At 42.6% G+C, this 17454-nt stretch overlaps 1 protein-coding gene and 1 pseudogene across 1 annotated transcript in view; one reads left to right on the plus strand and one right to left on the minus strand.

Annotated features, from left to right (window-relative positions):
• Positions 1–17454, minus strand: part of btbd19 (BTB domain containing 19) — a 112839-nt gene that overhangs the window by 42543 nt on the left and 52842 nt on the right. The window lies entirely within an intron of this gene.
• On the plus strand, positions 14370–14479 carry LOC116978184 (annotated as a pseudogene).

The raw sequence follows: 17454 nt of genomic DNA on the forward strand, positions 1-17454 counted from the left end.
GCGCTAGATGGACTAAAGACCACAAGATCAACTGCATACATAATATGTTCACTAAAATATTACCAATCATGCACCCAGTATTACAGGCTTTCAATTGTTTGGACAGATCATCAATATAAAGATTAAAAAGGACTGGGGACAAAATCCCCCCTTGTCTAACACCATTGCTAACCCCAAATGGGGCTGAGACCCTATTGCCCCATTTTATTTGCATATTCTGGCATACCAGTAGACCAGAATTCTCACAATGTATTTAGGCACTCCTCTTTGACTCAGCTTTATGTGATTAACACGATCAAATGCTTTGGAAGCATCAATAAAGCACATAAGGATTGAAGAGTTTCTGCCTCTATATTTGTTTACAATTTCCTTTAGGGCATATATGCATAAGTCAGTGCCATGTTAAGCTTTAAAACCAAACTGGTTTTCTGTGGAGTTAAGAAACTCATTTACTCTCTCCAGCAGAACTCTTTCTAAGACTTTTGACAATATGCTGGCTAAAGCTATGAGCCTGTAATTATTTAGGCTGCCTACTTTACCAACTTTGTCCTTAATGACCGGCACTAACAGAACAGACAACATTGAGTCTGGTAACAAGCCATTAATCTTAAAGCCAGTAAAACAAATAGCAAGGAGAGGAGCTATCCTCATACTCCCATACTTAAGATGTTCAGCAGAAATATGATCCAAGCCACTTGCTTTATTGTTTGACAGCTTGTTCATGGCATAATACACCTCATGTGACATAATCATCATTGAGTCATTAGTCTCAATATTGTCCACCCTATACAAATCACCTTGGACACAGTTGAATAAAGTACTATAATGTTGTCGCCATAACTCCACGATATTAGCTGTTCTGGAGATTCCATCAACAGTTCATGGTAGAGATGTTTAGCAACTGTTAAGATCTCTCACTTCTTTCCAAAAATCAGTAGCATTGTTACTTAGCAGCTTCTTAGTCATGGAATCAGCCCTCATAGTTTGCTCATTTTCACAGAGCAATCTTTAAATATCTTCGCTGCCCTATCAATCCTTTTGGTATAGCCTTTTCCTTGTTCCTTATGGATCTCAGATGTTATACAATCCTAAATTGTTTCTCCCGGTGTTTCAGAATGGGGTAACTCTTTGCCCCCTTCACTTTATTTGCATTATAGATCACTTATGTTTCCTAATGAGCTGGACTTGCTGCCTCACTGCAATCATCTCCACAATCCTTCTATCATTAAGAACGGAACGAGTCAAACCTTCCTCCCTTTTAGTCAGCAAACTGAAACCATCCTCCTCAACTTCTGCAAACACTTATACATCTTCAAAGTCAACATTATCATCTTCCTAACTGCCACCTCAGACTTACCTACACCTACAGATTATGGAAATTTGGCATGTTGATCTACGCTGAGCTCAGCTTTCTTTTCCACCTACAATCTGTCACGAAGGCTTCTATCTTTCACCACACTCACTTGCCTCCGCTTATTCTTCATTCTGACAACAAAGCCCTAATCCACATTCTTACCATCCCTATCCACACTCAAGTCCACTGCTCCTGCAGACCTGCATAGCATGCCAGGACTCAAAATTCTCATCTTGTCTCATCTTGAATATCTTTTTTGGCCTTGCCCTAGTATCTCCCAACATCAAGCCTGCTTTAACTCTATGTCCCTGAATGCACTGGCCAGTCCTCCAACTTTATTCTAATTCTTTATCCCCATTCACTATTCTCCACCGTCAGTCAACACCCTGACAAACACCTGATGCCATATCTTTAGATATTATTCAACCAAACATTCCCATTTCCACATTAAAATCCTCTTCAGGAACTCTACTTTGACTGCACTTTTTCTCCCGTCCATCTTGTTGTCCACTTGGCATCTATATCATTATTATATAAAAAACATAATGCTATATTTCTGAAGCATTCTGAAATATATTCATAAATGCTGGAAACCTTTAGAGATACAGCGTGGTAACATGGCCCTTTGGCCCACCGAGTCCACACCGACACAGTGGCTAACACTGGTGATACATGCAACAATGACTATCACATGACCCAAAGTGCTGCTCAGGTCAATACTTTGTTTATTGGTAGATCCTGTAGATTGGGGCATGATTTAAACTGATTTGATATGGTAATGACTTGAGTAAATACTAAAAATGAATATGCACATACATTATACACCAATAAAACAGCATTTGCAGCATTTGCAATGCTTTATAGCAGAAAGAGGGAAAGACATGTTAATGTTTTTGTACAACTATATACGGTGATTTAGGCTTGGTCACTCTACATAGTTAGAATGAACTTGTTATTCATGGAGCCACCAATGACAATGATCCTCAAATGGCAAGACTCAGTGGAGTCACTCAATGACGTGAAGGGGTGGAAGGGCGGGTCAGAAAAAGCTTACCCGCAATGTAGCTGAAATCTACTTTAAGCACCAGGTAGGCCACACTCCCAGGGTCAGTTCACGGTAAAATCTATAAAGGACTTGAATGCAATGGAAAAGATATTACATGCAAAGCTCTCTTGAAAAGAGCGGCAAGTTTTAAAAGCCTAGGTTTCGGCCCGAACCGTTTCCTATTTCCTTCGCTTCATAGATGCTGCTGCACCCGCTGAGTTTCTCCAGCATTTTTGTGTACCTTCGATTTTCCAGCATCTGCAGTTCCTTCTTAAACATAAGTTTTAAAGGCTGTCTTTTTTAAGGATTATGACACTTTTAAACTAATCGGTTCAATAAATTAAATTATTTAATTAATATATACATCACCTCATAATTAGTCTGGTTTTTCACAGCTGTTCCTTTCCACTGAAATGAATAGATTTGCTGTTCGTACGCTAGCTTTTAACATGGTGTGGGCTGAGTGTTTAGATTTTCCAGTATTGAGAAACCGTAATGAGTTTGTGCTTCTCTGCTACATTTGATGTGGAATCCAACACGGGCAAGTCAACAAAACCCCAGCAAAGACCAACCCATTGTTTTAAGACTTCTATGTTCACACAGGAAGCCTGGACTTACGTTGGGGGGTTGCCACAAGTTTGTCAGAGAAGTCAGCATGTTCCACCCAGTTATACTCAGTAGATGCTTTGCTTCATTGCAACAGTTTGAGCACGCATCAGTTGGTATTTAACCATTTTCAATTATCTTTTGCCCATGATTAACTAAACTTACCAGAATAATTTGAGGGACAGGTGCTATAATAAAGGTACTGAATTGCTTTGATTTTTGAATTCACTCTAGTTTTCACGTCTTCTTCATAAGGCTCTTTATCCCACTCCTCTCCCCAACACTGGTACACAAAAAAGCTGGAGAAACTCAGCGGGTGCAGCAGCATCTATGGAGCGAAGGAAACAGGCAACGTTTTGGGCCGAAACCCTTCTTCAGACTGATCGGGGGTGGGGGGGGGGGGGGGGGCGGGGACAAGAAAGGGAAAAGGAGGAGGAGCCTGAAGACTGGGGGATGGGAGGAGACAGCAGGGGGACTGAGGAAGGGGAGGAGATAGCAAGGACTAACAAAATTGGGAGAATTCGATGTTCATGCCCCCAGGATGCAGACTCCCCAAGCGGAATATGAGGTGCTGTATCTCCAATTTCCGGTGCTGCTCGCTGTGGCCATGGAGGAGACCCAGGACAGAGAGGTCGGAGACGGAGTGGGAGGGGGAGTTGAAGTGCTGAGCCACCAGGAGGTCAGCTTGGTTATCGCGGACCGAGCGGAGGTGTTCGGCGAAACGATCGCCCAACCTCCGCCTGGTCTCACCGATATAGATCTGCTGACATCTAGAGCAGCGGATGCAATAGATGAGGTTGGAGGAGATGCAGGTAAACCTCTGTTGCACCTGGAACGACTGCTTGGGTCCTTGAACGGAGTCGAGGGGTGAGGTAAAGGGACAAGTGTTGCATCTCTTGCGGTTGCAAGGGAAAGTGCCCGGGGAGGGGGTGGTACGAGAGGGAAGGGAAGAATTGACAAGGGAATTATGGAGGGAGCGGTCTTTGCGGAAGGCAGATATGGGGGGAGATAGGAAGATGTGGCGAGTGGTGGGGTCACGTTGGAGGTGGCGAAACTGACGGAGGATTACTTTTTGCATTTGACGGCTGGTGGGGTGAAAGGTGAGGACTAGGGGGACTCTGCCCTTGTTGCGAGTGGGGGGGGGATGGGGGGAGAGAGCAGTGTTGCGGGGTATGGAAGAGACCCTGGTGCGAGCCTCATCTATGGTGGAGGAGGAGATTCATATACACTGTACTGACGTTTGTCTCCTTTATTCTTATAGTAAGTTACCTAACGTGTTTGTGATTATCCTTCTTTTATGGGGGGGTTGGGGGGGGGGGAGGGTCCTTTTACTCATTTCTCACTCACTTCAGTCATAGGTTGTGCAGAAGTTACTTTATAGAGAAATCCAACAGCCGTTTTGATGTTGTTCCTCTGAAACAATGCGGGGAAGTGGAACATGATACTGTACATGACATAATCAGTTTGACTACTTAATGCAGAAGAAACATTCGGGTGTTCGGAACATCCTAGAATAACAGGTGGGTGAACAGACAGACAGATGCATCATAGAGGGTCTTACAAGTGACTGCATCATTTAGACAACAATAACCTAATGATGGTATTAAAAACCTCATTATTTTTGTGGTGTGCATCTTGGAGGCGGGGCAGGGAATGTGGAGGAGAATGAGCAATTCTCTAGGCAGGGTTATTTTTACCAACATTACACGCTGCAATGGAATGAAGTTGGCGGTTGGTCCAAGTTTTAGCTGTGTTTGGTCTGCAGTTGTCAGCCATGTTCTCACCTTGTGGGATAACAGTTCAGTTCAGTTTATAGTCACTTGAACCGAGGTACAGTGAAAAGCATTTGTTGCGTGCTAACCAGACAGCGGAAAGCTAATACATTACAAGTGAGCAATTCATAGTCTACAGAGCGAGGGGTTGTGTAAACTAACCCTATTTCATGTTTGCAAGTTTCTAATACTGGGAGTCACTAAGAGCTCAGTGCTTTCTCAGAAAAAATATTAACTTCATTTTTTTTTTTGGGATACCAGATTATAGTATTCTTACATAGATCTAAATTATCTGCAACTGAATTTTTATTATAGATCTTTAGTACTGTGTGGCAAAAAAAACACATGATGCGATGAAACTATTGCTTTTGTGACAAGACAGTCAACTCTCATTTTGCTGTGAGTCGCCAATTAGAAACTAGGTCATATGTTTTTGTGCAACATTTGATATCTTTGTAATGTTGGTGTAGGTGGTAGCGATTTTCACCTCTGAGTCAGAAAGTTGTGGGCTCAAGACCAGCTCCAGGGATGTGAACACAAATTCCAGGCTTGCATTCCACTGCCACAGAGAGAGGGTCCCTAAAAAGATGGATTTCAGATGAAATGTTTAACCAAGGCTATGTCTGCTCCCACAGGTGTGCATTACTATGAAAAAGAATAGGGGATCATGAAGATCACAGATACAGAAAAAATTTAAAGCAGGACTTTAATAACCTGGTCTCCAATGCCTCTGTGGCAGAGAATTCCCCAGGTACACCACCTCTGAACCTGTGAGGAAATTTCTCCTGCACTTAGTTCTAAATGTCACACCCAAATCCTGAGGCTGTGAGCTGTGGTTCCATACTCTTGAAACACCCTTCCTATATCTGTTTGAATTTCCTATGAGCTCCCATTAAAACTTGAAAGAATATAAGCATAATCAACTTTAAATGTCAATCCAGCCATCGCTGGAATCAGTCTGGTAAACCTTTGTGGCACTCCTTCCACAGCAAGAACACCTTCCGCAGATATTGAGAACAAAGGAGAGCATATAAAACCAGATGGAATGTCACCAGGATCCTGTACAGCTGCTTTAAGACATCCTTGTTCCTCTTGCAATGAAGGCCAACAGACCATTTGCTTTGCCAAACACTTGTCACCTGAGCACCTGTTTTCAGAGACGTATGTATAGGAACATCTAGGTCTCATTGCACCTTTTCCTTTCTCTATCACCAGTCATATAATATTCCATCTTTCTGCTTTTGAACCAAATTGGATGACTTCACAACTATCCATGTTAAACTGTGGACCAGACCATCACACCTCCCTCTCATTGACTCAATTTACACTTCACGCTGCCTCGGCAAGGCCACCAACATAATCAAGGATGAGTCTCACTCTGGTCACTCCCTCTTCTCCCCACTCACATCAGGCAAGAGGTACAGAAGTGTGAAAACACACACCTCCAGATTCAGGGACAGTTTCTTCCCAGCTGTTATCAGGCGACTGAATCATTCTATCAACAACTAGAGACTACTATCTACCTCACTGGAGACCCTCGGACTACCTTTAATTGGACTTTACTGGACTTTTTCTTGCACTCAATGTTATTCCCTTTATCATGTATCTGCATACTGTGGATGGCTTGATTGTAATCCTATGTAGTCTTTCCGCTGACTGGTTAGCACGCAACAAAAGCTTTTCACTGTACCCCGGTACACGTGACAATAAACTAAACTAAACTAAAAAAACTAAACTGTGTCTGCCATGCATTTGCCCTCAAGGCTAATTTGTCTTCATTATATTGGAGCATCCCCGCATCCTCCTCACAGCTCTTTCTTTCTAGTTAAATGTCATTTGTAAACTTGGAAATGTTGCATTCAGTTCCCTTATTCAAACCAATGTGAATTGCTGGGGCTGAAGCACTGATCCCTGGAGCACCCTGTTTGTCTCTGCCTTTTTATTCCTAATCTGGTCATCTTCCTGGTCATCTTCCCATGAAATTTGGAGGGAAATGTGTTAAACCGGTCAGGATGCAGTTTTCATTGAGAGATAAGGGTTCCCCATCAGTCAAGAAAAATGAAAAGAACATCTTGTGCTCCTAAACCTTGCATACAAAAGGTGATCTATCAATGGGCTATTGCTTTTGGAGATACATTGTCATAGACATCTGAGAGTCTGAATCTTCTCTTGAGGTTGATACAATATTGGAAAGAACTCATGGTATATTAATTCTAAAGGTTTAATCCATGGTTCCCAGACTGATGTAGTTTCATTTTGCACATTTAATTCTTAAGTGGAAATCTGTCAAAAGGTCCACATACATTGGTTCTCCTTTAGCTCCATTAATTACTCTAATGCTAGTTCTCTATTTCCCTGTCTCTGTACCAGGGTTCCCCACCGTGCGTGTAGATTCCTCGGAAAATAAGGACACCAAAACTACTGTAATCGGTACTCCGGGTGTGATCAAATTGATATCCTCTACAGATCAAATTACTCACAGGAAGTGCAAGTTCATAGACATTGACCTTGCCCCTTGTCCTCTGTTTCCATGTTGCATCATGTTAATGATGTAGTCATGTTAATGCAACCCAAGGAAGGGGTCCATGAAGGCTGACCTGACAGTTTGTCTCACTGAGACAGAATCAATGCAATGGCATCTGACATCCCATTTGCAGAGCCCTTTGCCTTTGGAAGAAGGTATGTTCAGACATTAAACCCTTTAGAATCAATGATCCACGAGTTCTTTCCAATATTGTATCAATCTCAATAGAAGGTTCAGACTCCCAGATGTCAATGAGAGTGTCTCCAAACTAACCACCCATTGACCGATCATCTTTAAGTGCAGGCTTGAAGAGCACAAGATGCTGCTTTCATTTTTCTTGACTGACTAGGAACATGCGTCTCTCAATGCAAACATGCAAACTGCATGAAATTTGCCTCCAGTATTAACAAATTGAACACAACTGCAACTTGCCTATAATGCTTCGCCCCACATGAGAGAGTCTTTGAATAAAAACGTAACGGGCCAATCGTGAACTACTCTTTTAACATAAATGTACCAACTCTTTTAAGTTTCTAGACAATTATTCTTTGCATCATTCGGGGGATGCTGAATAAAGAATGGAACTGAAATGTGGGTATATGCCATCACCGTGGCTAAAGAAAGGGGATGGTGCGCCAATTACCACAAAGTAATCCCCTATCCGTTCATCGATATTATGTGACAATCAGAATTACAGCACTCAGCTAGTGAAAGAGAAAATGAATATAAGAAAAGTACCAACAACAAAGACATTCTATTGCACTGGTTTTCCCCACCTCCACAAAACAAATTAAAAAATATAAGAATAAATCAAAATAATAAATTCTTCCCCCCACCATGCATGAATAGGCATATTCTGTTTGTCACCAATCTGAGATACTCCATTACAGTTCTAAAGAAGTACTATATTGCTACAGGTAATGGAGTAAAGGAGCCATTTTGTAATCTTATCCTCATTAATTTTTTTTTAATTGCTGATGCACTATTTCCAGGCTGTGTATAACCAGCATGGGGGAGGGAGATAGGGAGAGGGGGGGAGGGGGTGGCAAATACAAAAACACAACATTAAGTTTAATTGAAAATAATTTTTCTCATCTAAACACTTCCACAGCACAGTTGTACATGCAAACTCCATGTCAGTATACTCTCTGTGTCCATTCATGAAAATGAAGTTCTACTTATCAAAAGGCTTGGCATGATTGACAGCAACAACAGGAACTAATTTGTTTTTATTTGGCATTCTACCCTATCCCAAATATGTTTGCGACATTTAAGTATGAGCCATTACTTGACGGGAATGCTCTCTACTCTAAATCTGAAAGTTGTTCGTTCAAATCCCCACCAGAATTTGGAGCAAAAAGGTATTTCATGATACTCAATTACAGTTCTAAAGAAGTACTATATTGCAAAGATAGGCACAAAAAGCTGGAGTAACTCAGCGGGACAGGCAGCATCTCTGGAGAGAAGGAATGGGTGACGTTTCAGGTCGAGACCCTTCTTCAGACTGGTTAGGGATGAGGGAAACAAGAGATATAGACAGAGCAGTGGGAAATCACGGAGGGGGAGCAGCAAGAGAGGATGTTGCTGAACTCGTCGGAGAGAGGAGGAGAACTTCTTCAAAGTAGACATACCTTGAGGAGATTTTGCAGTGGAGCAGACAATAAGAAGGAAATGCAGATGCTGGTTTAAATCGAAGATAGACACAGAAAGCTGGAGTATTGCTGCAAGCAATGTCTTTGAGGTGTGATACCACATTGACTTCACTGCCCTGAAGGCTGAGTCATTGAATCTTTCAAGGCTGGTATTTGGACTATGGGGAAGTAAAGGATTATGGCGAACAGGTGGGAAAGCATCAACCATGAATTTAATAAATGTGTGCTCTCTATAGTCTAATCCTACTTCTTACATTTTAATATCCAATCAATCGTACGATCAGAGCACTGACAATAACAATCTAAAACCAAGCTAGCCGTGCAAGTTTCTCAGCTAAAATCAAAGAAAGGTTATCCGTCCATTTCCCTCCACAGATACTGCCTGGCCTGCTGAGTCCCTCCAGCGCTTTGTATTTGCTCAAGGTTCCAGCATCTGCAGTCTCTTGTGCCTTCACAGAATAGCAGTCACATGGGTGGATGGCATTTCACGACTGCCAACTGGATAGGAAATCTAGTCTCATGCACCAGAAGATATGACTTTCCGATCATGTTTAGCAGTTTTCTAATTTGTTTTGCAATCAGATTGACCTGACCTCAGCAGAAGACTCACACGTATAAAAATAAATTTTGCATCAGCAACCCACTTTGACCACATTTGTTTTCCATCCACCGTCTGTGGCTGGAAGCATATTTATACCCTTTCCTGCATAATTTTAACTCATTTGCTTAAGCAGTATCAAAACAGAATTAATTATTTACTATCTTCTGTTATCTTTTATTATCAGTTTCATGCAAAAAGTACTGACAGCAAAATATGGGAGAAAGGTAATGAACAATGACAATATAAAGGGTGTGTATGAATACAGACAGCTGAGATGACACGAATGCTTGTGGGTTTATGCTAATTTAAAAATATGTCACTAATACAGTTTGAAACTACTTTTAGCCATTTCTTCAGTGGTTTTGTCAACAGCTGCCTTTAACAATTAGGCCATAGTTTCCATTTCTGGTTTAACTAATGATCCAGGTGTAAGCTGTGCCAAAAATAGTGCATATTTTAAAGATGACTATCTCTCTTCTCACAGTTCATAGTTAATTTCATTTTCACATGCCATGGACCAGCAATGATTAAAACAACTTTTTTTAAATAAAATTTGCTTTTAAAAAATCTTGATATTTTAACATTTTTAAGCAGTAATATCCATTGTTTGGATATTACTGACTAAAACATTTCAGGCAAAATATTTTTTAATCACAATGCCAATTCAACAAATAATTCAACTAAAAATGACTGATAATGCCTAAAAAAAGTAGATTCCTTTTCTAGTAATACTCATGAAAGTAGACAGTTTCTATGCATAATTAAAATAAAAGATAATAATAATAAATAATAATAATAAATACTTTATTGATCCCCTCAGGGAAATTCAGATGTCCAGAAGCCCCCAACCAACAAACCCACAGATTCAAAACGAACGCAGACAGAAAATACATAGAATACAATGTGGACACTACCTGAGAGCAACAAATACTTAAAAAGACCAATAATTAACAATTAAAAATGCATCCCCCTACAGCCTAGCGGTCCGAATTATAAAATCTAATGGCTGCAGGGGTGAAGGATCTCCTGAACCGCTCCGTTCTACAGGGCAGGGAGAGGAGCCGGTTGTTGTTCCGAGTGCTCTTTTGACTCTCCAGAATTACATGGAGGGGATGCCCGGGGTTTTTCAGGATGACCTGCACCTTGTGCCTCGTACGCCTCTCAAGCACATCCATCTCAGAGTCTACTCTCCCCTCCAGCACTGAGCTAGCTCGTTTAACCAGTTTGACCAGCTTCTTGTTGTTTTTTGCACTAATGCTGTTACCCCAGCAGACAACAGCGTAGAAAATAGCACTTGCAACCACAGTGTTGTAAAACAGGTGCAGCATATCATTACACACATTGAAGGATTTGAGCCTTCTGAGGAAAAAGAGTCTGCTCTGGCCTTTTTTGTAGAGGGAGTCAGAGTTGACAGACCAGTCCAGTTTGTTATCAAGGTGCACTCCAAGGTATTTATATGTCTGCACCACCTCAATGTCAGCCCCTGCAGCGTTGACCGGCTGAAGGGGGAGCTTGGACCTGCCAAAGTTAACCACCATCTCTTTAGTCTTAGTTGTGTTCAGGATGAGACAGTTCTCTTCACTCCAGGCACAAAAGGAACTGGTCAAGTTCCTGTATTCCTCCTCCTGCCCGTTCCTTACACATGCCACAATCACTGTATCATCTGAATATTTCTGTACGTGGCATGTGTCAGACTTATAGTTAAAGTCTGCTGTATACAGAGTGAATTTTGGGTAACATATCCGAGGAAGGATGTGCTGGCCCTGGAGAGGGTCCAGAGGAGGTTTACAAGAATGATCCCAGGGGCCAGAACCATTCCCTGTGGGGCTCCAACATTGCACACCACTGTGCCAGAGACACTGTCCCCCAGCTTGACAAACTGTGGTCGACCCGTCAGGTAGTCGTATATCCAGGAGATAAATGTGGAATCCACCCCCATCTTCTTAAGCTTGTCATTCAGAATCAGGGGTTGGATGGTGTTGAACCCACTTGAGAAGTCGAAGAACATAATCCTCACATAGCCACCGGGTTTGTCCAAAAAGGATAACTAAAAAACGAAAAAACCTTCATGTTGTCCTTGTGCACTAAAAGCTAATTTCTTGGTAATATGTTAACTGGAAGAAAGTGTCAAACGTGATTAATTTATCCTGGAGATATGACTAGTTTTACGAGTAGCTCTTGGTTCAAGATCAGTCTTAACTAACACAAAATATTCCAGAATGCCAACATGCACTGATTGTAATTTGTAATAAAGCGTAGGCTTTTTTCTAAATGGGGTGAGAATCCAGAAATCGGAGGTGCAAAGGGACTTGGGAGTGCTGGTGCAGTATTCCCAAATAGTTAATCTGCAAGTCAAATCGGTAGTAACAAAGGCAAACGCAATGCCAGCATTTATTTTAAGAGGGCTAGAATAACTCTATAAGGGATGGTCAGGCCACATTTGGAGTATTGTGAGCAATTTTGGGTAACATATCCGAGGAAGGATGTGTTGGCCCTGGAGAGGGTCCAGAGGAGGTTTACAAGAATGATCCCAGGAATGAGTGGGTTAATTTATTATGAGCGTTTGATAGCACTGGGCCTGTTCTCGCTGGAATGAGGGAGGACCGCATTGAAACGTAGCGAACAGTGAAAGGCTTGGATAGTGGATGTGGAGAGCATGTTTCCACTAGTGGGAGAGTCTAGGATTAGAGGTCATAGCCTCAGAATTAAAGGGCGTTCCTTTAGGAAGGAGATGAGAAGATATTTCTTTAGTCAGAGGGTGGTGAATCTGTGGCATTCTTTGTCACAGAAGGCTGTGGAGGCCAAGTTAATGGATATTTTTAAGGCAGAGATAGCTAGATTCTTGATTAGTATGGGCAGGGGTTATGGGGAGAAGGCAGGAGAATGGGGTTATGAGGAAGAGATAGATCAGCCATGATAGAATGGCAGAGTAGACTTGATGGGCCAAATGGCCTATGTGGCTCCTATTACTTATGACATGACCTTATGACCAAACTACTTATGTTCATCCATTGTTGCGTAAATTTCATATAAATGCCACAGTAAAGATCTCTGGCATTGAATCACACACAAATCTACAGTTGAATTCATTTCCAAATAAAGTTGCTGCTTGGAAAAAAAGAGATCTCCTACTGAACTAACTGACCTACTAGAGCCATGCTTTTCTTTCCATATAGCCTTTAGTGGGACTGCCATTAGTTTTGGGATCATTTTGATTAAAGAAGCTGCTAAGGAGAGGAACTGATGAAACCCTAATTCCTGAGACCATCCAATCATGCCTCTACATGCTGCAGTTGTGTCCACATTTCTCTCTGCGGAACTATCAGTAGTGTTTCCACACAGCAGCTGATGAAGTCATTCTCACTGGAGGTTTCGGTGGAGTAGCTACATAAGAGGAAAGAGACTATTTGTCTACTGTGAGCCACTTGAGTTTTCCAGGTAAGTGCAAGAGTGGGAAGTGTGCATAAATTCCAGATACATCATCCAAGACCTACCTATAAAGCTATAAAAAAATATGGGAAGGCTCCCAACCTGAAACATCACCTATTCATGTCCTCAAGAGATGGTTCCTGACCCACTGAGGTACCTTTGACAGTTCTTAGAGGCCTCATTCCCAGGGACAGACTCTGCACAGCCACAATATCCAGCTCATCATTGGAAAGAACCAGGGAATTTGGTGGATGGGTACAAAAGAAGCAGAACATGTTGATCCTCCCATGCCCTGACATTCTTTCTTCTCCCTGCTCATGTCCAGCATAATGTACAGAAACTGAAAGTGCGCAATACCAGACTGAGGAATAGTTTCTTCCCATCTGTTATCATGCTTCTGAACATAAGCTCGCACACTGTCCTATTTACCTCAACCCCATTGCGGACATTGGTCTTAGTCCAATGAACGTTGTCTGTATTCTGCATTCTGTATCTTCCTCTAAGCTCTATCTCTTGTAGGTGACTTTGATTTGATTGTATTTATGAATTGTATTACCAGATCTGATTGGTTAGCATGCAGAACAATTATTTTCACTGTGCCTTGGTATGTGATAATAATAATAAAGCGAAACCTAAAACCAGACTGTCTACACCAACCACGACGGCAAACTTCACTGCCTGGGCTCCTACTGCAACTCTCTATTTCTGCTGCTCCCTTCATCTCCACAAACCTCCGCTCTCAGCAAACAGTTCTGTCTGCAATGGATCTGCTGAAGACTCCTCCAACACTAATGCACTGCAATATGACACATTATGTCAGGGAGCAAGCAATCAGAGTTCATTCATATGTAGAAATAGACACAAAATGCTGGAGTAACTCAGCGGGCCAGGCAGCATCCCTGGAGAGAAGGAATGTGTGACGTTTCGGGTATAGAGCCTTCTTCAGACTGACGTCAGGGGGGAGGGAGATAGATAGATGTGGTTTATCGTGGAGGGAGATAGATAGATAATGTTCCGGGGGGATTTTGTGTCTGGTTTAAACAAGCATCTGCAGTTCCTTCATATATCATTCATATGCAGAGCAGCGGAAGGAGACTGTGGACATGGGGAAGAGTGGGGAGCAGATGAAGTATGACTGCCATTGAATCCTGATAGCTACTACAAGATTATAAACCATCCTTCCTTTGTCACTGCCAAAATTGCTGTCTGAGAAACTGATGGTGCTTTCGAAAGCCAACCATCTGGTGCTGTTACTCATTCCCTTTTTCTCCTGCACAGGCTTTGTGGTACTGCTCTTTGACACAAAAAACCCCATTAACTACTGTCACTTTTTAAAAATCCAACACCAGAATCTTCAATTAACCCTTACCAGCAAGAGAGAAGCAGAGCAGCACTAGCCTGAAAACGCCTGATTTCATCTGATCTCGGAAGCTAAGCAGGCTCAGGCCCGGTTAGTACTCACATGGGAGACTGCCAGGGAATACCAGGTGCAGTAGACCACATGTAATTTGAGAGGATTTTCCATGTAGTGTACAAATGAAGGGTAGCTGGGTGAGATGTTGCAGAATATGAGCTAGAGAGAGGATTTGCATTCCACCCTGACAAACACCTATGCAGCAATTCACCGGGGCCATTGAGATGCACCGGGCAGTGTGCTAGCGAATGTGGTTCAGATCGTTAGAGGACTGTTGCCATCTTGGCTCTATAGTAATGTTACAAAATTTTGAGATTTAAAAAATCAAGTCTGCAATTTATCCCATCAGATAAAGCACAAAAATAAGTTTAATTTGACACCTAATTCACTTTCATATCTTCAGTATTAAAAAAGTTATGGCCATTTTCATACTCGGAAATTAGCATCTTGTTCCCTATTGATTTTCCATTGACTTAACACAAAAGCTGTGATCGAGGACAGTGAAATGGCCATAACTTTCTTAAAAATTAAGAGAACTGAAAGACATTTTCAGTTATTATAGATTGAAGCATTCTGAGACAAATATGAAACAATCTTACTTGGATGACCTGAAATTAAAGCATATAATTAGTTAGTTACCCAATTGTAGCTAATTCCAAACTTCAATTACTAGATCTAAACATCTATCCATTTCTTAAGAAAAGATTAACATTTTTAAATAGCCTAAGTGTCCAAATAACATTCACAAAGAATTCACAATAAAACATGATTTTTAAATCTCATTGACATTAATTTATAGGCCAAATGGAAGGAATTTAGTGTTCAATTGCTGTAAATTAATGGCCATTTAAATCAGCTTTCGAGTGGGATCCTGTGGAACTCTGTGGCACGCGCTAGTTTGGAACGTTCCCATTGCGGTAGATTTGTACCCCCAAATGCCCAGAAAAATACTGCGGGATTTAATGGGGCCATTATTTGCAACATATGCTTCAGAACCTCCTCTGGATTCCATCATGCCTGAATTTGTCCCTCTAATTAATTAAAATAGTTTCTTCTTAATAATCTCATGGTCTGCAGATGCTTCAAGTGGGAAAATGTAGGAGGATGCTCAACTGCAGCATATATACCGGAACAGGCCAAATTACCTGTTTTGCTGCTGTACATTTAATTAAATACAGCTGTCGTGTCTTGCTGCACAGCTGCGCTGTGCTCTTATTCACATCAATCAGGTCGTTAACTCTTTCCTCTTCCTTCTGGGCAGATAATATCCCTTTGGGTGACAAAAGTTCTAAAGCATACAACAAAACTATAAGGTTTCTTGTCATTAGCACAGAGCTGAAATGAACCAATTCTCCAGAGCTGTCAAGGCAGCAATTGTTTTTCTCAGAAGTCTTGCTACTGCGTTGCCATCTTTATCGCAGAATTAGATTCGTGATCGGAATCATGAGTTAGTTGGTCGGAAAACTGTTTCTATTTTCCAGCTTGGTGTCTGGATGAATCAAACCATTATATGGTGCAATATCAAAGGGTCTTTGGAACTCTCTTCCTCAAGGGCAGAGGAAGCAGAGTCTTTGAAGAGTTTGAGGGCAGAGATAGAAAGATAAGCAAGAGGGGGTGAAAGGTTATCCTGGCTGGACATGAATATGGAGTTAAGATTATAATCAGATTTTGTTACTTAATGAATCAGCTGAATTGAGGATGTGTCATTTTGTGCATGCAAGGATTCACTGCTTAATAAAGAGGCCTAATTTAGGTATAGTATATGTTATCAAGGCTTTCTACGTCTTGTGCGTGGGGACCCAAACAATGCCTCAATTATCTGGCAGCTTTTCACAAAATAAGTACTGCTGCTTTGAATTTTGTCATGCTTGCTTCGATGCCAGAGGATATAACAGATGTATCTTCTATACTATTGCTAAAACTCTCATCTTGTCCTCTTCCGGTTTGCGATGTTTTTAAGTTTGCGCAAAAACGGTACCCTATATCGCTAGGATTCTTTCGCCACTTTACTCACCGTTCTCCTCTGCTCTAAGCGCACCAAGTTTTGTTCTGATCGGTGAAATTATTGGTAAAAGTTATTGGTCTGTTATTCGCCGGGATGGCGACGCCCCTTCAGGCGCCCCATCCGCTGTCAATCACCGACGCTGAGAATAAAGCTGAAGGAGCGGAGTGTGGGCTGTGCTCGCGGGCGGCGCTGGGGACGGGAGCCGGATCATGGAGCCGGTGAGTATGGTCGGAGCCGGGGCCAGGAACCTGTGAGCCCACACACAACACCCAAAAACCAAACAAGAAAACAAACAAAACCACTACAGAACAAACACAAGCCACCACAAACAACACGACTAAACACAAATACCTCAACCCCCACACCAATCCAAAAAAACACAACCACACCCCCCAAAAACCCACACCAAACACCACAACATCCTCCACAAACCCTTCCCCCCTCCCCAGCACACCCCCCTCCACTACACACACCCCCTCCCCCACACACACCCCTCCCCCTCCCTCTCACACCCCTTCCCCCCTCCCCCACACCCCCCCTGCCCCTCCCCCACACCCCCCCCGCACACACCCCCTCCCCACACCCCCCCCCCGCACACACCCCCCTCCCCACACACACACCCTCCCACACACACACCCTCCCACACACACCCCCCCCCGCACACACCCCCCCCCCCACACACCCCTCCCCCTCACACACCCCCGCACACCCCCCCCCCCCACCAGCCCCCGACAGGCCCCGCCTGAAGGCGTGCCCCTCCCCTGGCTGTAGGACGCTTTCCGCCTAAAGCCATCCCCGCCCCCCGGCTACAGAATGCTTCCGCCGTTGCATTGGGGAAACAGGTGAGTGGTGGAATATTGCATTGGGGAATTGGTTGCGTTGGGAGACCAGGCTTTCCGTGTGAAATACTCAGGAAGTCAGGCATTATGTGTGGAGTGAGAAACGTAGTTATTTCTTTGGATGGTACAAACATCTACAGATGCACTTTATAATGTGTCATGGCGGGCTGCATCGTGATCAGCCAACACACAGGAAGCAAGATTTTCATTGTA

The sequence above is a fragment of the Amblyraja radiata genome, chromosome 10, assembly GCF_010909765.2.
Source record: "Amblyraja radiata isolate CabotCenter1 chromosome 10, sAmbRad1.1.pri, whole genome shotgun sequence".
Lineage (NCBI taxonomy): Eukaryota > Metazoa > Chordata > Chondrichthyes > Rajiformes > Rajidae > Amblyraja > Amblyraja radiata.